Source organism: Lagenorhynchus albirostris, chromosome 8, assembly GCF_949774975.1.
Source record: "Lagenorhynchus albirostris chromosome 8, mLagAlb1.1, whole genome shotgun sequence".
Classification (NCBI taxonomy): Eukaryota; Metazoa; Chordata; class Mammalia; order Artiodactyla; family Delphinidae; genus Lagenorhynchus; species Lagenorhynchus albirostris.
The window spans coordinates 102,279,521-102,304,429 of NC_083102.1; positions in this window are offsets into that span (position 1 = coordinate 102,279,521).

Below are 24,909 nucleotides of genomic sequence, written 5' to 3' on the forward strand. Positions count from 1 at the left end.
TTTAGACAAGCAAGGACTAAGAAAGTGTAACACCTATGTGTCCTTTCTAAAAAAAAATTACTTGAAATATTTCAGCAGCTTGAGAGATGAATGAACCTTTCAAATCAGTGTTTTTATAAAAAGAAGATAAAAAATGAACACCAGAGAAACTTTAGCAAAATTGGACATGAGGGAGTAAACTACACATAAGCTAGCTTAAAGAACAAAATATAAAATAATGAAATAGAATTAAGAGCATATTTATCTTCATTTATTATTCTACAGTGATGGCATATGGATCAAAGATTTAATCTCCAAAGGATCTAAAACAATGTAATACTGAAATACTTAAATACAAGAGATGGGCAATGACTTCCAGTTGCAAATGATGCAAATTCAACTCAGGTCAACTTAAGTGAAAGGCTCCAAGTTGACTTACCTTCCTGGGATGTGGACTGGTTTTAGGCACAGCTAATACAATAGCTCAAAATGTTGCTTGGGACACGTCTTTCCCTTTCTTCATTTTGGGGCTCTGAATATTTCTAATTGACCTAATTCTATAAGAAAGCTTATTTCCTCATGGCAAGAGTGAGGGCTGCTGGAATCCCAGATTTACAGTAACCCGTGGAGCCAGAATTGTTTAGGCTTGATTCATGATCCCACCTTCGTGCCTGGAGATGGAAAGCTTGAATCAGATAGGGTGTGTTCCTCATAAGAAAAGTATATCCAGAAGAATGGGGGAAAGAGTTCTGGACCAATAAAATAACAAAACTCGAAAAAAGACAAGGGAAATTAACAAACCCTTGACCATAATTATTTTTATATTTAATCCATTTCTATGTATGTATATTCTATGTTGTAAACAATATAAAGCATCACATACTTTAATATTAATTATGAATTATAGCTTTCTTATTACAATATAGAAAAGAAGGGAGGATATTTGATCTCTCTAAAATAAAATGCCTTAAAAACTGTAACCAGAGAGAAACACTTTTATTATTTAAGTGAACTTATTCCAGAAAAAAAAAAATTAAATGTTGCTGCACTTCATCTTTAATGACTGTCTAGTATTTTATTTTACATATGGAATTTAAAGGGCTAACTGTCTAATAATGAATATTTAGATAATTCCGTTTAAGTGTGTGTGGGGGCATGGGTGGGTATGTAGGGAAGGAGAGAGAGAGAAAATTCCTTACATGTTTAAATTTAGGTCTAAAACTATGCCAAGCACAGGGCATATCAAAGCTTATCCTAAATCTTCTGAAATGTTTGACGTTTGATTTGTTCAGTCCAAATAACTTTAGTAATAATAACAAAAACATTGTGAAACATGGAGATTTTCCATCTCACGTTGGGTGTCGCGGTTTTCTGGGTTTTACCCAACTGTGGTCCGTCCAGGAGGAATGACGAGCTGGGTGCTGAGTGGTTAAGTTGGGCTGTACTCTCAACTTGTTGGAGGTGAATAGCGGGCAAAAGGCTGGAATGATGGCTTGAAAGTTTGTCAGCATCCATTCATGATGGACCAGGAAAGCTGGGTTGAAGGAATTGAGTTTCTATTTCACTCAGTGAAGAAAAAAGAGAATAATACTCCCAAATCTCCTCTTCAGACAGTGAATTGATTGGAATAGGTGAAGTTTACTTTAAAATATTATATGGAGACAAAGAGTAGACGCTTTTACGCTCTAGGTTTAATGCCACTGATCTCCAGTTTTTCTCTGCAGGGAATACTTCAATGCCCTGTTTCCTTCAGCTCTGTACAATTAATTCTGGTATGTTCAGCCCAATTCGAAAGGTAAAAATGTTCATAAACACAGCCTGTGCTCTAAATCTCAACTTCAGGTACAAATAGCTTACTTTTATGGCTCTCCAGATGTGTATCTCTTAGTGCTATATATCCTCTTGATCTTGCAAATACACTGGAGTCTTTATCTTTCTTGTAAGTAAATTATAACTAAATAGTATAGACTAACACTATACCTTGAGGCTATAACTCTTTGTTAAATGACCCTGTATAACAACATTAACTTAAATGTAATGTAAATTTAAACTGTTTCTTTTTTGTTGGGTTTGTAGCAGGATTACTGTAAACAATTTCTACATGGACCTTGAGCTTACACTATGTATTGTTTATGCATTGTGCCTCCTCTGTATGTTACCTTCTCACTATTTCCTAGGCTTGGTTCATTATTGCAAGCATATAAAATATAAGAAATCTCTTTCAGATATTAGCCAATAAAAAGTATTTTTTCTTTGCCTCTCAAGACGTCAGCTCATTTTATGATTCAGTTAATTTAAAAATATACATCTGAGAATTAAAGAAATAACCGCAGGCACTAAACCTGCCTAGAGTTATCATTCCTACTCCTTTTTGTTTGTTCCTAAACTTTATTAGAAACATCACTTTTTCCTCTGTTTGTGTGAAAATTATTTTTTAAAATTTAGCTTGAGAATTTTGTATCGAGGAAGAATATAATAAACATTAAAGAAGCTGACTGGGAAAGATGAGAAACAATGATAAATATGTTTAGATACTTATCACAATAAACTATATACTTAAATTTTTTTCGAAGGAGGAAGAGCCACAAGCAGAGCCCACTGTTCCTTCAAGGACAAGTGTAGGTCCTATAATACTGCTGACTCTGCCATCCCAGAGGTGGGATGGGGTCACAAATAAACAGGATCTGCTTATCAGAAGAGGCTGATATAAAAGTAATCAAGAAATAATGAGAATGTCCAAGGGAGCAGATCTAGAAGCAACAGATAAAAATTTACAAAATGAATAGCTTCATAGATAAGTCATTTGTGCCATATTTTAGATTCCACATATAAGTGATATCATACAGTATCTATGAAACAAAAACAGACTCACAGACGTAGAGAACAGGCTTGTGGTTTCCAAGGGGGAGGGAGGTTGGGGAGGGATGGATGGGGAGTTTGGGGTAAGCAGATGCAAACTATACATATATATATATATATATATATATATATATATATGATGGATAAAAAACAAGGTCCTACTGTATAGCACAGGGAACTATATTTAATATCCTGTAATAAACCATAATGGAAAAGAATATGAAAAAGAATATATATATATATGTATATATATCTGAATCACTTTGCTGTACACCAGAAACTAACACAACATTGTAAGTCAACTATACTTCAATAAAATAAAATTTTAAACTCCAATAAAGACATTAAAAAAAAGAATAGTTTGCCTCAATATATGAGATTCTAAAATAAGAACAATTTAACCATGAAATTGTTTTTGTAACAATGAAATTAATTCCTTTCCATTTTGAAGTATTCAAGGATATAGTCACATATTGTCAAAAGGATTTCTGATATGGAAGGAAACAAAAGTCTGCCTTTTATGTGACTAAACCAGGGCTGAAGGGTACTGAAGCAACTTTACCTTAAAGATATGGTTTGTGTCATTATATGTTCTTAATTGAATGTCAGCTGTGTTCTTAATTGAATACTGCAAACTTCATATTATTCTGCAGTTCATTTATCCACTCATTTTGTCTTTTTACAGGCTTTACAAAACTCTGTTACTCTCCCCATACCCAACACTTGCCTTTGCTTCCTCAGCAGATGACCGTGTCCCCTAACTCATTAAGAACATTGAAACTGGTATGTGAGCCACATGAATCTATCTCGTATGAGAGGTTGTGATGATGACTCAGTCTTTATTATTAACATATTTCATGTTGTTGTCATTTTCTATTGCTGTTATTAATGACAGTTTTATTTCTTAATATTTTATATAGGTGTAGAAACCCATGAGTGAGGAATACTGCTTCAAAAACAAGGAACTTCTCTGCAGACAAAGTCGCATCCTCAGAAATTAACTGGTCCCTTCCCTCTTTGGCTTACTATAATGATGAGGCAGAGCTGCAATACTAATACACCAGATTTCTCTTATTGACTCAATAGTTTAGAAGAGTCGTGCCTCTTCTTCAGGAAATTGCTTGAAAGTATGGATAATGGAAGTAGTAAAATAAGAATTTTCCAGAGGGGCTCAGTATTCCATCCAATGGCACTAGCTTAGTAGTTGGGTGGAAAGTTGATCAGAATCAAGTGTGTCTCTAATCATTCTAACAAATTCTGAGGAAGAATGTGGCACCACATTAGGACTGTAACAGCAAGCGAGACTTGTCCTGGGCTTCCTAGAGAGATGGGTATACAATAATCAGAATTCCACATCAAATATTCATTGTGGGGCTTCCCTGGTGGCTCAGTGGTTGAGAGTCCGCCTGCCAATGCAGGGGACACGGGTTTGTACCCCGGTCTGGGAAGATCCCACATGCCGCAGAGCGGCTGGGCCCGTGAGCCATGGCCACTGAGCCTGCATGTCCGGAGCCTGTGTTCCTCAATAAGAGAGGCCACAACAGTGAGAGGCCTGTGTACCGCCAAAAAAAAAAAAAAAAAAGATCATTATACAAATTGGCAAAAGTAAGATTAATATTTGAGTCTCAATAACAAGATTAATAGTTTACATTTCTCTATGAAAAGGCAAAGGCAGATTCAGTAAGTGGAAAAGCAGTAGAAGATATTAGAAAAATATATAATTGGATGATAAAGGAGCCTCAGATTAATCTGTAATAACAAATGCCAAAATACATTTTAGATGAATTTCAGAGTTGAATGTTTCCAAAATAATTAAGGAAATGCTGTATTTTGTTGGTTCTAACATCTGTGTATTTCAACATTTTAATATCATTAAAATAATGATACACATTACAATGAATGGCATGTCATAGTTTTATTTCTTAGTGGTACACAAAATAATTGTGAATCTTACAATTAAGATGTCTTGATTTTAATAAGAATGATATATATAAAAGTAGGTAATTACTTATCTGACCTTAGGTGGAAGAAGAATTTCTAAGCAATCTGGAAATTACTCGAAAAGCATAATAGCCAAGCCAAATGTATAGAGAAAACCTCCATAGATAAATAATAATCATAACAATGTTAAAAGCCAAATAAACTGGAAAATTTGGGGAAATAAATGATGTATAATAGGTTATGCAACTTTTTTCATTTTACATAATTTCATACATAGAAATTAGAAGACTAGTATAAAGAATTCCAGTATACTCTTCACACAGATTCTTCAAATGTTAACATTTTCCTACATTTGCCTTAGACTTGTCTCTTCCCGTGGGAAGGTAGATATACCTATTATGCATCTGCATATCCTTTCAAAATAAGTTGCAGAGATAGTGTTCCTCAATTAACAAGGATATTCCCTCACATAATCACAATGCAGTTATAAAAATAAGAAAACTAACACTGATACAACACTATTAGTTAATTTATAAACATTATTGACATTTTAATGACTATTTCAATAATTTTCTTTATAGAAACACAGATTGTGAGTTGCATTCAGTTATTATGTTCCTCTCATATTATGCAGAACTCATTTAATTTGAACTTTTGTTAAATTTCACTTTACCTTTAATGACTGAGTTTTTGATAAGTACAGGAAATTTATTTTTCTAAAATGCCCATCAATTTGAATTTGTCTTATGTTTCCTCATCATTGAATAGATTTTATTCACTTTTGTCAGAAATATCCCAGAAGTGTTATGGTGATCTTCTCATTGTCTCATAGCAGAAGTCACAAAATACCAATTTGTCTCAATACATATTATGTCAACTACTTGATTAAATTTATGTCTGCCATACCACTCCACTGTAAAATTCTATTTTTCCTTTTATAATAAAGTAGCTGTTTATAGATACTTTGATAACATGTAAATATCCTGTTACTCTTCAAACTTTCTCCCACTAGTTTTAGCATCTACTGATGTGCCTTACCTAAAACAATTATTACTGTGATGGTTACCACATTGTAGTTTCCTAATTCTATCATTCTTTCTGTAAATATTAGTTGACATTCCAATGTAAGAAAAAGTTCCCCACCATTTTCTTGTATAAGTATAAACTCATGGATTCTTATTTTATTTCATAGGTAATAATCAATTAATACTTATTTTGGCATGAAAATTGTCTCAGGATTATCTGATAGGAGTCCCTAAATTCAGCTCTGGCATGTGTGCGTGCATGTGTGTGTGTGTGTGTGTGTGTGTGTGTGTGTGTGTGTGTGTGTTGTCCCTAAGCATCTCCCTTACTTTCTGACATAGAGATGTTGCAGGTTCATCTTGTCCTTTCTCTGCCCCAGCCGTAGCATTAACCCTTCCTCCAAGGAACTTTGGTTCCTTTTAGTGAATATTGGCACTAGGTTTCCTAATTACTACTATGGTATAATTCTCTTAGCCCTTCTGAGAGAACAGAGCTAATAGATGATACATAGAAAGATACATAGATACATAGATACATATTAGAGATAGCATATTTTGATAGAGATATAGATAATATATTTAGATACATAGTTTATGTAGCCATAGTTATACCCAATATATATTCATCTCTATATCTATAGTGAAACTGAGATGTAGTTATATTCATATACAACAATTGATCTATGTAACTATATCTATATATAATTATATCTGTATATATATATTTCAACATATAAATATATCTTATCTATTTATCCATCTATATAAAACTATGATTTTATATTGGTGCCTTTGATTTCAATGCAGTACCACAGAATTCATTTCATATTTATAATTTATATCTGACAGTGAGAAACCTAGTTCCCATTATCCACAATGGGATATTATTAGCTCAGTCCTAGAATGTACAAAAGGTCACTTCAGAATAGCTAACCTATATATCTGCAAGAAAAAAAAGAAAAAAGTAGCCAATAGTTATTGTCATTTTTCTGTTTGTTTGTTTTGTTTTAGCTTGAGGGTATAGAGTCAAAGTACAGTGTGCAAATATTACTTGAGTTAGCTTTTGTTTCTCCAACCAGTGTGGCAATTTTATTCATTTTAAAAGCAGTAAGTACATTTGTTTCTCTTTCAGGTTGGAGTTTTATCCCCATCCTTGTTGAGTATGGTGTGTGGTGGAGGGGAGGTAAAATATGAAACATTAATGGAGCTCCACATGTCAACAATCTAAGAAGCTATAGTCAGAGAATTGACCATCTCTCCATCCTTTTTATACCCTTCCCAGTACATCACTTTCCTCCCAATTCCTACCAATAATTGTAAGTATTTCCAATTATTAAAAGTGAGCTTTAAAAGTTATATTTGACATAAAGACTATATATATTATATATATATATATATAAAAAATTCATATGTGATATTGTAAACAATGCCTTCATTTAGGGTCTCCAGAGGCACAGCGTGAGTTAAGGGCATGCATGCATGCTAGTTATTAAGAATGTATCCCCAGAAGGCATTGAAGAAACAAGGGGAGAAGAGGAACAAATCCAGAAGGTTTCCCGCAGGTGCAGGATTTCAGGTGGACTGACATCCTGACTGTTTGGGAATCAATAGCTCCAGTTGACAAAGGGTGGTTATCTGAAGGTGGTGGACTCTATCCATTAGGAGTTAAGAATGCAGAAGGTAGAGGAGCAGGAGTCCCAGACCAGAAAGAACTGGAAGGAGTGTCAAAATCTCTACTCCAACATGGATAATAAAATACAGTCACTCAGCTTTATTGAAGCGTTAATCAAATGAAAATAGTAAAACAAGAATGCGGATATTAAATAGAGCCATGAATAAAAACTAAGCACACTTGTTTGTCATCTTCACTTACACATTTGATGTGTCTGAACATCAGGTTTGCCTGTAGTCTTTCTAACAATAAATATGGAAAAAATAAATTTAGTGTCTTAATTCACAGTGATCAGAAGTTAAAATATAGGCAGATATATAGATGGATAGATAAATAGATAGATATAATTATGTATAGTTAAGTGTATATAAACAGATATAGAAGTAGTAAGCTACAACTTCTCTTAGTACGAAGACTGAAAAGAAATTTTCATCTGATTGAGTACATAAAGATTACTGTGTGGGCTTCCCTGGTAGCGCAGTGGTTGAGAGTCTGCCTGCCAATGCACGGGTTCGAGCCCTGGTCTGGGAAGATCCCACATGCCGTGGAGCAACTAGGCCCGTGTGCCACAACTACTGAGCCTGCACGTCTGGAGCTTGTGCTCTGCAACAAGAGAGGCTGCGACAGTGAGAGGCCCGCGCACCACAATGAAGATTGGCCCCCGTTCGCCGCAACTAGAGAAAGCCCTCGCACAGAAAACGAAGACCCAACACAGCCAAAAAAAAAAAAAAAAAATTTAAAAAAGATTACTGTGTAATACTATGAACAATTTATTCACAATATTTACACTATAAATCCAGCTGTTTTCTTACTGTGACCTTTAGTTTGGGTTGTTCTTCTATGCTAAAGCAGAATTCAGTACAAAAAAAAGTTGTATAACACAAACATTTCATGAAGACATTTTGCTTTTATAATTTGGACTGCTTTTATAATTCTTGAATTATTTTCTTAATTTGTAGGTAGAAGTTCTATTGAACTACTACTATTCCACATTTTATGACAGAAAGTAAAGCATAGCATCACTCTCTCCTAGAAGGTTCATCTTTCATAGATATAGGACTGAAGGAAAAGTCAAGATGGAAAATGGGTGTGAAATAATGTCCCAGCTTGGCTCAGAGGTATCTAGCCATCTATCTAACATGTCTCTATCTATATCTATCCATCACTACATCTATATCTCTTTATATATATGTGCCTATACATAAATATATATATATATATATATACCTATGTATCGATCTATATAAAACTATGAACTGATATTCGTGCCTCCTCAACCAACATCACAGGATTGCAAAGTTCAGGTACTTGAGAGACTCCAGTTTAAATGCATTCCGAAATCGCAGAAAAAAAAGGTTCAGATAGCAGAATGATACCCCAGAGCATGTCAAGAATACTGTACACAGGGTTGTGTGACACATGGCAAGAGGGACGTTGACACACTGGATTGGATCCAGAGGAGAGCTTTTTGAAATGGGAAATAGTATTGAAACTGAGTCGTATATGGCACAGTCAAAGGAACTTGAATATATAGCTTATAGAAGAGAAGACTTGAAGGAACATGGGAGGCTGTTTTTCAAGTTTTGAAAATTATCCTATGTATTAGTATTTAGAATTGATATATGGGGAATTTGTCAAGCAGACATTAAATCAATTTACGGGTTAAAGGGAGACAATTGAAGAGGATGAGTTTTGAACAAGTAAAGCCCCACTGCCCAGTGAAGAGCAATGTCATGAGAGAAAACTGCTTCCTAAAATGTTTCCAACTAGATGCTGAATATAGTTGGATTTTTAATCAGTCAGGTGTCAAAGTCCTATCAAACTGCACAATGTCACAGTTTTGGAAAACTACAAAGAATATGTATTTGGGAACAAAATAAGTGGTTTTACCAGCTGTGGGAGCTCAAAAACGTTACTATCTCCTCTAACCCCAGAAAATGTGTCAATAAGATTTGGGTGATATTTCCATCTTCATATCAAATTTCTGACATTGAAGTAAGATGCTCTGCACAATTTACAAAAAAAAAAAAAAATAGACCTGACACATAGTGGGAGAGCTAAGAATATTAATTTACTTCCTTCCCTTTCTCTCAGCCCAAGATACAGAATTTGTATCAAGATCCGTTTAGATAAGGACTTGAAAGCACATAGTGATATATATGACAATAACACCAAACCATACTCTTATGCATAAGGCTCAGTAGATTTATGAGAAGACCACCAAACAAACTGAATCTTGGATTCTATTCCAAGAATCCATTTCTTCATTGCAAAATGGAGATAACTCCCCCATTTACCTCATAGGGTTGTTGTAAAATAAAATGATTAAAATGCATGAAAAATTTTTTATGAAGCAATACAAAAACACTACATGATGGTAAAACTGATATCCTATTATTATAGTCATAAGACTATAAGTGTACAGCTGAAAAGTTAGGCCTAGGGTAAAAATATGACTCTTCTCTTGAAAAAGGATGAATAATCTTTCTTAATAGCCTTCCCAGGGACATGTGAAAAAAGTTCTAAAAACAAAATTCTTACTTACTGTCTACCAGTCAGAGCATTTGTTTTTAAAAACTTCTAATGCTTCATCTGTTTCATAGAGTAGGATCACTGAAAGGGCTCACAAGTCTTCATAGGATGAATTCATGTAAAACTGAAGTAAAGATAAAGAACACAGAGAAAAATCAGGCAGGCATCGTGTACCTAAGAGTATTACAAGCATCCTGCTCACTCCCCAGGGTCCTTCCTCAGATGCACAGGATGTAACTTGGAGTAACCAACTCATATACTATTCCTGGGACTTCCCTAGTATTAGCACCTAAAGTTCCACATTCTAGGAAATTCTTGAGTCCAGATATCTGGAGTGGTTGGTCACCAAAAAGAAGCTTCACCTTCAGAATATGAATCAAAATATCCATGAGGAAATGTGCCTTCAGGAAACCCCAGGCAAAAGTTTCCAGTGAGGTCTATATATCCCACTGGTCTTATAGCAAAGTCAGACTGAATAACCTGGTGTACACAGGTATAAACCCCCAATCAACACATTTCTGAAAAATGTAGAGACACTAACCTTGAGCTCCTCCAGGGAAGTTTCAAATTCTATGCAGCACATTATAATTCACCAGCTAGAACATCTCATTCTTATCTTGGACAAAGGTCAGTACCAGACTTCCAGGCATACCAGAAAAAAACACAGAGTGTCCCAGTTCAGTTTAAGATTATCCACTCTTTTACACTGTTAAAATCTACTCAGAATTTAAGGCCTTTTGAATAATCAGCCTATGGAAAGTGGGAAGACCCTGAGCTCACCCTCTCCCAGGGACACACCAAAACTACAACTAAATATAGAACAACTATCTCTGAGAATGACCTGAAGACCAGCAGAACAGGTTTTCTACAACTAAGGATATAAAGAAAAGGCCACATGGGGATGGAGAAGAGGAGAAGAGATCCAGTCCAGTCAGAATCCACACACCCAGTGCAGTGACTCACAAGTAGGGGGGATATCACCATTATGGAGCCTCCCCCAAAGAAACAAGGAGCCCAAGCCCCACATCAGGCTCCCCAGTTGGGGAGACAAGCCCCCATGACTTCTGGCTTTGAAAACCATCAGAATTTACATCTGTGAAAACTAGAGGGCTATGGGAAACTGAGGCTCCTCTGTTGAAGGGCTCACAAACAAATTTACTTGCACCAAATCCCAGAACAGAGACAGCAGCTTGAAAAGCAGCTGGGTCATAGGAGAAGGAGATTCATTGACTAATTTTAGGGTGGTGACATAGGGGCAGGAATCTGGTGGAAATTTCTCCAGGGACAGAAGCGCTAGCAGGTGCATTTTTTATAAATTTATTTATTTATTTATTTTTGGCTGCATTGGGTCTTTGTTGCTGTGTGCCGGCTTTCTCTAGTTGTGGCGAGTGGGGGCTACTCTTTGTTGTGGTGCATGGGCTTCTCATTGCAGTGGCTTCCTTTGTTGTGGAGCATGGGCTCTAGGTGCATGAGCTTCAGTAGTTGCAGCAAACAGGCTCAGTAGTTGCAGCACACAGGCTCTAGAGTGCAGGCTCAGTAGTTTTGGTGCATGGACTTAGTCACTGTGCAGCATGTGGGATCTTCCCGAACCAGAGATCAAACTCGTGTCTCTGGCCTTGGCAGGTGGATTCTTAACCACTGCACCACCAGGGATGTCCCCAGGTGCATTTTTTAAAACTCTCCTTCCATGTAGCTAGCTCAGTCTAGTGGGCAACATTTCTGTCACTCTCCTTCAGCCTAAAACTGTGCACACCACTCTGTCAATCCCTTGAGGACCAACCCCACACAATCTGCCCACCCAAAGGCTGGTCTCTTTAAAGCAACTCTCATCCTGCACCAGCCAGGGTGGAGTTGTGCCAGCTAACACCACCACCACCCTTCCTAAGCAGTTCACCTTCTGTGAGGCCAGCCCCACACAACAGCAAACCCACAAAAGTTATGGTTGAGCCTCACAGCCAGTTGTGCTGGAGCCAGCATTGCCCTCCAGTGTACCCACAGCAGTCACAACCAAGCCTCATGGATATTCACACCAGGGGCCAGACCTCCTACCATGGAGTCTACAGCAGTTGCAGCTGAGCCATGCAGCTAGCCAGGCTGGGGATCAGCCCACCCACCAGCACATATGCAGCAGATGCTACCCAATCACAATAGGAGGGCACATGCAGCCCAAACAGGGGATACCTCTAAAGTTTTGGTAAACAAGAACGATTGCACCACTGGGCCCCAAAGGACATCTTCTACATAAGGCCACTCTTTTAAGACTGGAAGATCTAACTGATATATCTAATACATAGAAACAAACACAGAGAGTCAGGCAAAATTAAGAGACAAGTATCTTCCAAACAAGACAGAACAAGACAAAAACTCAAACTAAATGAAATGGAGAGAATCAATTTAACAGATAAAAATTTCAAAGTAATAGTTATAAAGCTCTCACTGAACTTAGTTAAGGAATACACAAAAGTAAAAGATGTAAAATATGATGTCAAAAACATAAAACAGGGCTTCCCTGGTGGTGCAGTGGTTGAGAGTCCACCTGCCGATGCATGGGACATGGGTTCGTGCCCCAGTCTGGGAAGATCCCACATGCCATGGAGCAGCTGGGCCCGTGAGCCATGGCAGCTGAGCCTGTGCGTCCGGAGCCTGTGCTCCACAACAAGAGAGCCCACAACAGTGAAAGGCCCGCGTACTGCAAAAAAAAAAAAAAAAAAAAAAGCATAAAACAGGGAAGTGGGCATAAAAATGTAGAAATTTTAGAATGCACTCCAACTTAATCAATCATAAAGTTAAAATAACACTAAAATCATCATATTACAAGGGAAGAGAAAAATAGGAGGACAGAGAAGAATTACAAAAACAGACAGAAAACAATTAACAAAATGGACATAAAAGGCTTCCCTGGTGACATAGTAACTAAGAATACACCTGTCAATGCAGGGGACATGGGTTCGAGCCCTGGTCCGGGAAGATTCTACATGTCACAGAGTAACTAAGCCCATGTGCCACAACTACTGAGCCTGCACTCTAGAGCCTGCAAACCATAACTACTGAAGTCTGCCCACCTAGAGCACATGCTCCACAACAAGGGAAGCCACCGCAATGAGAAGTCCATGCACCACAACAAAGGCCACAACTGAGGAAGCTGGCATGCAGCAATAAAGACCCAAGTCAGCCAAAGATAGATAGATAGATAGATAAATTAATAAATTTATTTTAAAATATGGGAATAAGTACATACTTAACAATAATAACTTTAAATGTAAATGAATTAAGTGCTTCAATCAAAAGACATAAAGTGGGTGAACGGATTAAAAAAAGACCTGAATATGCTTCTTACAAGAGTCTCTCTGACCTAAAGACACACATAGACTGAAAGTGAAGAGATGGAAAAACGTTATTCCATGCAAATGGAAACAAAAAGAAAGCTGGGATAGCAATACTTAATTCCAACAAAACAGACTTTACAACAGAGACTGTAACAAGAGACAAAAACGATATTACATACTGATAAAAGTAACAATCCAACAAGAGGTTATCATATTGTAAATATCTATGCACCCAACATAGGAACTTCTAATACATAGATCAAATATTAACAGACATAAAGGAAGAAATTGAGAGTAATACAATAATAGTAGGGGAATTTAACACCCCACTTACATCAATGTATAGATCATCCACAAACAAATTCAACAAGGAACATTGGTCTTAAATGACACATAAGAACAGGTTGACTTAATTGATATATATAGAACATTCCACCTAAAAGCAGCAGAATACACATTGAAGTGCACATGGAACATTCTCCAGGATGGATCACATGCTAGGCCACAAAGCAAGTCTCAATAAATTTAAGAAGATTGAAATAATATCAAACATCTTTTCTGAGCATGATTATATGAAACTGGAAATCAATTACAAAAAGCAAACTGGAAAAAACACAAACACAGAAAGGCTAAACAACATGATACTAAGCAACCAATGAGTCACTGAAGAAATCAAAGAGGAAATCAAAAAATAACTGGAGACAAATGAGAATGGAAATACAACATTCCAAAATCTATTTGAAGCAGCAAAGCCAGTTCTAAGAAGGAAGTGTATAGCAATACAAGCCTACCTCAGGAAACAAGCAAACAAAATTTTTCAAATAAACAATCTAACCTTACACCTAAAGGAATTAAAAAAAGAACAAACAAAGCCCAATGTCAGTAGAAGGAAAGAAATAATAAAGATAAGATGGAAATAAATAAAATAAAAACTAAAATAGCAATAGAAAAAATCAATGAAACTAACAGCTGCTTGCTTGAAAAGATAAACAAAATTGATATAGCTTTAGCCATACTCTTCAAGAAAAAAAAAAAAGGCCTCAAATAAATGAAATCAGAAATGAAAGAGAAGTTGCAACTGAGATGACAGAAACACAAAGGATCATAAGAGACAGCTATGAATAATTATATGGCAATGAATTGAACACTCAAAAAAAAAAGAATATATTCCTAGAATGTGCAATCTTCCAAGATTGAATCAGGAAGAAATAGATAATCTGAACAGAATAAACATTAGTAATGAAATTGATCAGTAATCAAAATAATAAGTAATAATAAGTAATAATAAGTAATGAAATTGATCAGTAATCAGTAATCAAAAACCTCCTGACAAACAGAAGTACAGAACCAGACAGCTTCACAGGTGAATTCTAATAAACATTTTAAAAAGAGTTAATACTTATCCTGAAACTATTTCAAAAAATTGAAGAGGAAAGAAGGCCTCAAAACTCTTTCTACTATGCTAGTATTGCCCTTATTACAAAATCGTAGAAAGATGCTGAAAAAAAAAAAGATTACAGTCTAATATCCCTCATGAATATAGATGCAAAAATCCTCAACAAAATATTAGCAAACTAAATTCAACAATACACTAAAGAGATTATATACCACGATCAAATGGGATTTTTTCCAGGAATGCATGGATTGTTCAATATTTGCAAATAAATCAATGTGATATACCACATTAACAAAATGAAGAGTAAAATCATATGTTTATCTCAATAGATGCAGAAAAAGCATTTAACAAAATGCAATCTCCATTTATGATAAAATAAAATCTCCATTTAATAAAATGCAATCTCCATTTATGATAATCTCCATTTATGATCTCAACAAAGGGGGTACAGAGGAAACAAAATAAATATAATAAAGCCTCAACATAACAAAGACCAAATATGTCAAATCCTCAGCTAACAACATACTCAATGGTATAAAGTTGAAATCTTTTTCTCTAAGACCAAGAACAAGATGAGGATGATTATACCATGTATAATCACCTCCCCTTGTGGGCAGAACAAGTGAATATGATACGCTATCATTCCCATGGCTGGGATTCTAATCAGTTGGCTCTGAGTTAATCAAAAGGAGATTATTCTGTTTGGGCTGCACCCAATCAGGTGAGCCTTTTAAAAGAATGTCCCCTCCTGTCCTTTGAAGGAAGCTAACAGGTGTATAGTAAGAGCAGGGAGCCAGGTGCAGGTACTTGCCTGTAACCTCAGGAAGTGGAGAGAAGTCCCTGGTTGACAACCAGCAAGAAAACCGGACCTCAGTCTTGTGCTGCAAGGGAATGATTCTGCCAAACACCAGTGATCCTGGAAGCTAAGAGCACAAGGATTTTGTTACTACACTTTGGCATCTCAAAGATGGCATCAACTAGCTGCGCTAAACACCTGGTCTGTCTTTTTTGTTCTATTTATTTGTTTAGGTAACATTCATTTATAATATTAACTTTCATGTGTACATTTTATTTTAACTTCTGTATTCACTACAGCATGCTCACCACCAAATATTTGGTTTCTATCCATCACCAGACAGTTGACCCCCTTTTATCATTTTGCCCTCCCCTCTGGAAACCACTACTCTGTTCTCTATATATATTTGTTTTTGTTTGGTTTGGTTTGTACATTCATTTATTTATTTTTTTATATTCCACATATAAATGAAATCATATTTCTTAGCCCGTTAAAATTCAGATAGTAAGTGCTGGTGTTCAAAAGTCAATTTATTCATGAGTAAGATGACTGGTCAAAGGGCTGAAAATTAATTTCAATAGATCACTCTGAGTGGACTATTGAATATACTGCGGGTTAAGCAACAGCCCGAAAATGTCGTGATCTTTAGGCCTCATCTGAAGTCATCACTAGCACATGAAGAGGATTAAAATTATATTGAAAACATTGGTAACCAGTCACTAATGACCGAGTGGAATGTCACTTCCTTTGTTCTTATAGGTATCGTCCAAGTGAAAGGATGTGCATTTGGTAAATGGATTTAACCTTTCACAGATAGAAAAATAAGAAGATTTCCGTTTAATCTCTCTTCTGAAAAGCTAATGTAAAAATGAAACATCTTGAGCCATTGGAAATTTATGTACAATACATTGTATAACTTTTCAACACTTACCCTTCTAATCCTATATTTATAAAGGAGACTCTTACCTTACCAAAAGTTCCTAAATTGATAGAGATCAAAACCATTATTGCATACATGGCAATGACATGAATTTCTCTTACAAATATTCATTAGTACTTAAGCTATTAGTGTGGAAATTGTCGAGTGTTTAATTTTCCACACTAAATCTGATTGTATCAAGGAAATAATTATTATAAACATATATATTTAACACCAGTATCCAAAATGCCATATAATATAATGCTGGTTAACATTTATGAAAAATATAAATATCTAATACTACGTGACACCTTAGTTCAAAGAATCATGGAATAGGAGGAAGACAAGAAGATTCAAACATATTCAGCCTCCTGAGTCACTGTGAAATTCCTTCTTTTCCCATTATTTTTTTCTCTTTTTAATTACTTTTTATTGGAGTAGAGTTGGTTTACAATGTTGTGTTAATTTCTGCTGCATGGCAAAGTGAATCAGTTATACGTATGCATATATCCACTCTTTTATTAGATTTTTTCCCATATAGCTTATTACAGAGTGTTGAGTAGAGTTCCCTGTGCTATACAGTAGATTTTTATTAGTTATTTATTTTATACATAGTAGTGTGTATATGTCAATCCCAATCTCCCAATTCATACTCCCCTTTCCCCTTAGAGATTGCCATACTGAGTGAAGTAAGTCAGACAGAGAAAGACAAATATCATATGATACAGCCTATATGTGGAATCTGAAAAACTGGTACAAATGAACTATATACAAAACAGACATAGAGTCACAGCGGTAGAAACCAAGTTTATGGTTTGTTTTCCCATTATTAAAATGATTATCCTTCAATGAGGGTAACCTCATTCTCATTCTTTACTGAGAAATCTCAGTTCCTTTCCTCTTTCTAAGCCAGGTCAACCCGTGACTCTCTCATTGTAAATCATCTCCCTTCTCTAAAAAAGTCTAATTCTTATCCTTCTTGTAGGGTAGCATAGTCAATCACACCATATTTATTCACACGTGTCTCTTGTTTAGTCTGTGTTCCCTCCTCAGTGGTTGATCTTTTGAGATTAGAGACCATGCTTCCATTATTTTATATATCTTCCATTATGACATTCAGGTTGAGCGCTTAGATTTCAAGTTTGTCTTGGAAAATAGCTTGACTCTCAGATTCTCCTCAGATGTGTTTACCTCAGGCTTCTCATGTTCCCATATTTTCCTTGCTTGAATGACCTCTATCATTGGTAACTGTAATCTTCTTCCCTGTGTTCCTGTGTTTATCTATATTGGACATTCTGTTGGAGGTGAGGCATCAGTATTGAAGGTTACTTAGCTCTGAGTGCATCAGGCATGTTTATGGGCTCAAACCTATCAATCATTTTGGCCCTGGCTGACCTATCTTTACGAAGCTGAATGAGCTCACCAGACTGATGGACAGGTAGGTCGGGAGGGTCTGCCTAAGCTTGGGAGGAAGAGAGCCATTACTGTTAGTCAGAGCAGACATGATGCCATAGGAGATTGTAAGGGAAAGACGAGTGTCATCCAAAAACAACCAGACATAAATATTTTCAGATTTCTTGTTGCATAAGATAATGACAGCTAAGGCCGGTGATAGACAATGTTGTTTAGCAATCTCTTGTCATCAGAACCTTGTAGCTATCCCTAACTGATTCTTGGCTGTGTGGGTAACTTCACCAATGTCATGCATCTGTGATTTGTCTAGCTTAGCCTACAGAGTCCAGGCCCCATCGACCAGACCAGTATTCTGATTTTCAAACAAGGCATATGTATTAAGATATAGAATTTAATCCCTTCTTAGAAGGAATCAACTTCAGTCCAAGACTGGGTGCTGGAAAGGAGAGGGTGTGGCTAGCTACCATGGTCATATTACTACAGAGGTGAATGTTCTCACTGAGCTACGTTATGTGCTTGCTCTGAATTCAACACTAAATGGCTTCCCACTCAGTAGTCAGATTCTCTACCCATATGAGTGTCCAAAGCAGTAAATATGACATTATACTTTTGGTTACTGAGGGCAGTCTTGGTTAAAATGCTGACTCTCAGGTCAAATAGCAACACATCTTCTTGAACAAACCATGAGCAGTCACAGCGGCAGCTGGCTCATTGACAGTTTTAAGAATATAACACCATCCATGGTTTCATCGTTTTTGAAGATCCCACCACAGGAGTAGTTAAGCTACTGCCATTGTTGCCATTGGTAACAGTCATCTTTGTCAGAACTATGGGAAAAATAATAATAAAAAAGAAACTTTCCTATCAAAACTAGTCCATGAAGACTGTCAGCCTTTCTGCATCTTTCACCACCAGGAAAGGCCAATGCTTCATGTTTAATGGGAAAACAGCACAATTATATCTGAATAAAATCGGATTTTCCACAATAACAATGAAAATCACTTGCTTGGGTCTATCACACCTTAATTCTTTGCAACTTGCCAATCGATCTCTCAATGCCAGTGAAACCACAGAGCTCAGATAGTCCCGTATCCATGATCTCAGCCCTGAACAGGCTCCACTCACCCATGTAGAGAGCTATTGACACAGAAATAAAGAATGCCAAGGTCAGTTGGACTTACAGGGCCCTTCAGCAGGTCTCTGGTCCATCGGAGAAAGATGTGGACACCAGAACTGAAGAAATGGGGCTGCATTCAATGAGGTGAGGCTATTTTGAAAAAGTTATCCACATAATATATCTCTATCATCATAAACTCAACGTCCGTCTTTCCATTTAAATCATGTTTTTATGCTTTTTCATTGAAACTTGTCTATTTTGCTTTGGTTGCAAGGCTTATATTCTGTATAATATTTTTTTAAGTACAGGGAACTGCAAAGTAAAGAAACATTACAGTTTATCCAGTTATTCACTTAACTTTTGATAAGTATCCAAAATATTGTATAATAATTTTTGTATAAGTATTTAAACATAGAATCTTTTAACATCCTAATTTCTAAATACAGATATGTTATGCTTTTCACTTCTTCTCTTTTTGTCTTCTGTCATCTTTGTCAGTTGCCACTGTAGACTGTGATTCTGAGCATTTTCATCTCACCTCTTTATCTTTTTTGGTAGCTCTCCCGAGCCACCCCATGTTCTGGCACATCAGATCTAAAGTATAGACTTTTCATCCAAGCTCCTTCTTCCTTGATTTGCTTTACTGAACTTTCTGATCTGTAGTTAATTACCTTTAGATGTTGATTTTATTTTATCTGGTGTAATTTTACTTGGGATGCTAAATCTGTCTTCCACAGTTTTTTCCTTGGTTAAATATATGTTAAACCCTATTTAATCTTGTTAATAAGAATGCCATTATAGTCCATCCACAGATGAATGGATAAAGAAGATAATCAAGGAAATATTACTCAGTCATAAAAAGTATAAAAATTTGCCATTTGCAACAACATGGATAGAACTTGAGGGTATTACGCTTAGTGAAATAACTCAGGAAAAGACAAATACTGTATGATATCAGTTATATGTGAAGTCTAAAAAGTAAAACAAACAAACAAATATAACAGAATAGAAACAGACTCACAGATACAGAGAACAAATTAGTGGTTACCAGTGGGGAGAGGGATGGGCGGGAGGAGAAAGATAAGTGAAGGGGATTAAGAGATACAAACTACTATATTTAAAATAAATAAGTTACAAGGATGTCATGTACCACACAGGGAATATAGCCAATATTTTATAATAACTTTATATGGAATATAAGCTATAAAAATATTGAATCACTATCTTGCATACCTGAAACTAATATAATATTGTAATTCAACTACACTTCAATAATAATAAAAAAGAATAACATTGAAATATTTTTATGTAAATAAACTAAAGGGAAAATATACTTAACTTTAAGCGTTCAAAGATAAATCCCACATTATTCTCCGCAATTAACATAAAGATAGCATTGTAAATTACTCTCCTTCACATCTTAAGTAAGAATGAATTTAGTTGGAGAATATCATTATACTGAGGATGGAAATTTTGATAACTGGTGTTGAAGCGCTGAGTTCAAAAGCCTGGAGTGTTGTGGACAGCAAGGCAATAGTGTGAAGGACTCTTTATGAGTGTAGAGATCTTAACTAATGAGGAACTCAGTGAAACTCAGCTTTTTAAACCAAAATGCTCTCCTTAGTGTTTGTCCAGATGTCACCAAAGGTTATCTGATCCAGTCCTGGCATGTCCCTTGAGACACAGTGCCAGCAACATAGTAGGTGATTTTACAGCATGTCTGCCAGAAAAATAAGTACATGAATTAATATATTAAAAGGAAGATTAAAAGAAAAAGGGAAAACAGTGAGTAAGAGAGAATAAAAGAGAAGAATAAAATCACACGGGCTCAGCATGTTCTCCCTCTGTTCATGTCTAAACCCCACAGGATTTCCCAACTCACAGAACAGTCAGAACAAAGTCCTTTCACAATACCTAGGTTTACTAGAGTTATGGGAAAACTTAGGGCTTAGAGGCTCACTTTTTAACCCTAGCACTTTATGGAACATTTTAACGTTTATGTAGAGCTTTAAAAAATGCATTTTCGCATTTAAATTCATTTTCTGCCAGTGGCTTCCATATTGCCCAGATGAGAGTAAACACATCCTCACAAAATTTTAAAATGAAAGTGATCATGTCGTGTGGTGAATACAACTCTGCTCATAGCCACTTTTTCTTTTTTTAATGGTTAGAAGAACACATTGTTTTTGTGTTTAAACTTATAAGCAGGGAGAGAGAAAATTCATTTACCAGATAAATGAGATACTGCTCTCTTAAATCTGTCATCGGTTGTCTCAAATTTAAGACAGATTTCTTCCCTGTCCAGGAATCAGAAAAGCTGGTTGAGGCTGAAAAATCAGATTTTTTTGTTTGTTTGTTTGTTTGTTTATTTTTGGCCTTGCTGCATAGCTTGTAGGATCTCAGTTCCCCCACCAGGGATTGGATCTGGGCCACAGCAGTGAAAGCCTGGAATCCTAACCACTAGGCTACCAAGGAACTCCCAGATTATGATTTTAAATAAAGGAGAAAGTGTTTTGATCACTACCTTTTTCCCAAACCCTGGAGTCACTTTGGAGTTTGGGATTTGAGCACAGTGGTGGCATCCTCAGTGGGATGGTGGTGATGTTGGTGGGAACGGGCCATCCTGATTCAGGCTATAAGCAGTGCCTTGACTGTGGGAATCCAGCAACAATAATAAAACCAACCAAAAGTTAATCTGTTTTGATGGTCACTGCGCACCTGTCATTATACATATTGTCAGTAGTAAAATACTCCTCCACACTGGGGCGGAGCACAGCCCGCATCCCCTACTCCACCTCACAGCAGACTTGGAGTTCAGACAGGGAGTGTTCAACTTTTAAAATGTGAGGGTTAAAAATTCTAAAATAGGAAAGAGCTATCCTGGAAAGCCCTTGCACGATTCAGTTCACTCCCAGGTCCCTTCAGCTTTAAGTTTCTTAGATGTATCAATGCTGATTAGCAGTACATATCACAATATATAGTATTTATCAAGAGAATTAATGAGGCATGAAGCTCACTTAGATAATTCACTTATTATTCTAATAATAAACATATTAAGTCATGGCAGCTACTTTTTCCCAAAGGTTAAAATGATGGTATTTCAAATGTCATGTTTTGGATATCTGAGTTTCAGTCCCTTTATTAATCACCTACAGTAAACTGATTCATTACAGGTATTAATTTGATCCCCTCTTTTGCTGTCACATTATTAATACCACAAGCAAAAGTGTGTCATTGTAGAACTTATTGTTAGAATAAAATTTCTGCAGAGGTTATGGAGATCTGGTTTGATAAGAAGAAAATATGTGAAGAGTGATGGGGAATACTTATCTAAAGTTATTAAAATAGATAAGCAATCTTTTTATCTGGAAACAAACCACATTATCAGCCCCAGACTAACTTTTGGAGAAGATGGATTCACTTGGGAATGCTTCCTTAGCCAGGAGGAAATATTCCTTCTGGAAAAGGAATATGGGAAACCTTCAGGTTTGCAGAAACTGAGGCTAGGACCTGTCTTTTCATCAACATCACACTGCTAGCAGCTTTTGTCACTTGCTGGCTTAAACAAAGCAGCACACTCAGAGCCTTCCAGATGTCTTTGAAATCAAGGGTAATGTTCTCTGATTTATTTTCCTCTTTTCCTCTTAAATAGCATTCAAGTGCTGCAGGAATTAAGTAGTACATGATTTCTCTGGGTGAATTTAAGAATATGAGGAATCAGTCTTCTTATAAAGCATGGTTTCAGTGTGTGTAACTATTCTATTTTAGCTCAAACTTTAAATACCCAGGAATGAAAATGAATTACTGATGACAAAGCAAATATTCCAACTCTTGTAATCCATGGTTCAGCTGAAATAAAGGTAATTATATTGCAATGAAATAAATAAATCAGTCCATAATAGGCATAGAGAAGATCTGGGAAGATATTTATCTTGTATTTTTGGATGCATGAACTCAGCTTCCTTTTTGTCATTCAAAGAAGATAAGAATTACAGGAAAAGGAAACAAGTGTTTACTGAATTCCACTAGGTTGCAGGCTTGTTTGTCAAGGGGAAACCTTGAACAGAGATACAGGTCCTCTCTAAGGAGCACATGAATCTTCCTGTGTCCTTGAGCCCATACGACCATATGCTCCTTGACTGTGTATGCTAATGCTGGTATTCTAATATTGTAGGTGGAGGTAGGGATGTTTTAGGTATCCTGCAAACCAATCCAAATATAACCCTTCATTAAGGTAAGGTTGAAGGGGTCTGACCACCCTGCGTCCCCTGAAGAAGAATTTTCATGATGTTTCTTCCTTGCAGATCAAAATGAGTGACAATGTAAGCGCCAGCAAAGCCTGCACTAAATGAAAATCTACCCACTTTTCACACCGTTGTTTCATTTTGATGTTCAATTGTATCCTTCCATCTAATCCTCTGGAGGAGAAGTTAGAGCTGCAGAGTTCATTTTCTGAAATATTTGGATGACAAGGCTGGCTTGTTGATATTGGAAGGAGGGGCAAAGCGGCTCAGACAACGGAGCTGGAGTGTGCACGCTCTAGCAGTCATGAGTTTGAGATAGCAATAAATTTGAGGTCTGTGTGCGTAAGACATACAAAGACCTAATCTCCTATGTCAGCAGCCTTAGTAACCACATATATGGATGGCCTACTGGTCCCTTGAGGACTTTTGGTCCATAAGCTGGCCATGCTCTTTCTAGGACTTGGCTAAGCCTCTCCTTATGACCCCTGGAGAACTCAGAATTATGTCCAGCTTTTGGGGAACACCTCAGTGTCTGAACAGACTTTGAGACATTTCTAATATAGTATAGAAATGAAGCATTCAGTATTTATTAAGAATGCTGGGTCTTCCCTCCATGCAATAGGAGTAATGTGGGAGCTGGACTAAGTCCATTTATTGTAAGTAGCCACTGGTGAGTCTCATCCCAAGCAGACCATGTTTTAAACAAACACAAATATTGACACAAGTGGTCAGTATATCCCAGGATTCATTTGCATAGGATTGTAAATGTGAACAATTTATATTAATATTCCAAATATCACGCTTCACCTCTGACTACCATTACATGCAAATTTCCCCCTGAATCTCACTTCCAAATATTGCTAAAAATTTCCAGGACTATTAAAATGGGCTATGGGAATATAATTTAGGGCCTAAATTTTACTTGTACGTGCTTTCAGGGGCAACAGGGACAGTCCAGTATTTTTTCTTTTGTATATCAATCATACCTCAATAAAGTAGTTTAAAACATAATAAAGGTAAAGAATATAAAAATTGTTAAATGAAAAATCTCCATCCTAGTTCAGCTCCTTTGGATTACCATACTGTAAAGAACTGGCTGTGAATATTTACAGAAATCTATTGTAATATGCATGGACAATTTTAGATATATTTTAAAATAAATACTCTTTTAAGTTAAAAAAAGAAACCCAGAAAAGTCAACATAATATTGAAGAAGAACAAAGTTGGAGGTCTGACACTATCTGACCTCAGGACTTAGTATAAAGTTACACTAATCAGGACAGCGTGACATTGGTGAAAGAATAGACAAATAGATCAATGAAAAGGAAGAAAGCCCAGAAATAGATCCACATAAATATCGTCAACTGATCTTTGTCAAGGAGCAAAGGCAACAAAATGGAGCAAAAATCATCTCTTCAGCAAATGGTTCTGGAACAACTGAATAAGTACAGGGAAATAAATAAAAATTAACTCAAAATGGATCATAGACCTAAATTTTAAGTGAAAGGCTATAAAACTCTTAGAAGATAACACAGGAGAACATTTAGACAACATTGGTTATGGTGATGCCTTTTTAGATACAATGCCAAAGATATGAGCCTGAAATAAATAGTTAATAAGCTGGACTTTATTAAAACTCAAACCTTCTACTCTGTGAAAGACAGTATCAAGAGAATTAGAAGACAAGCACAGA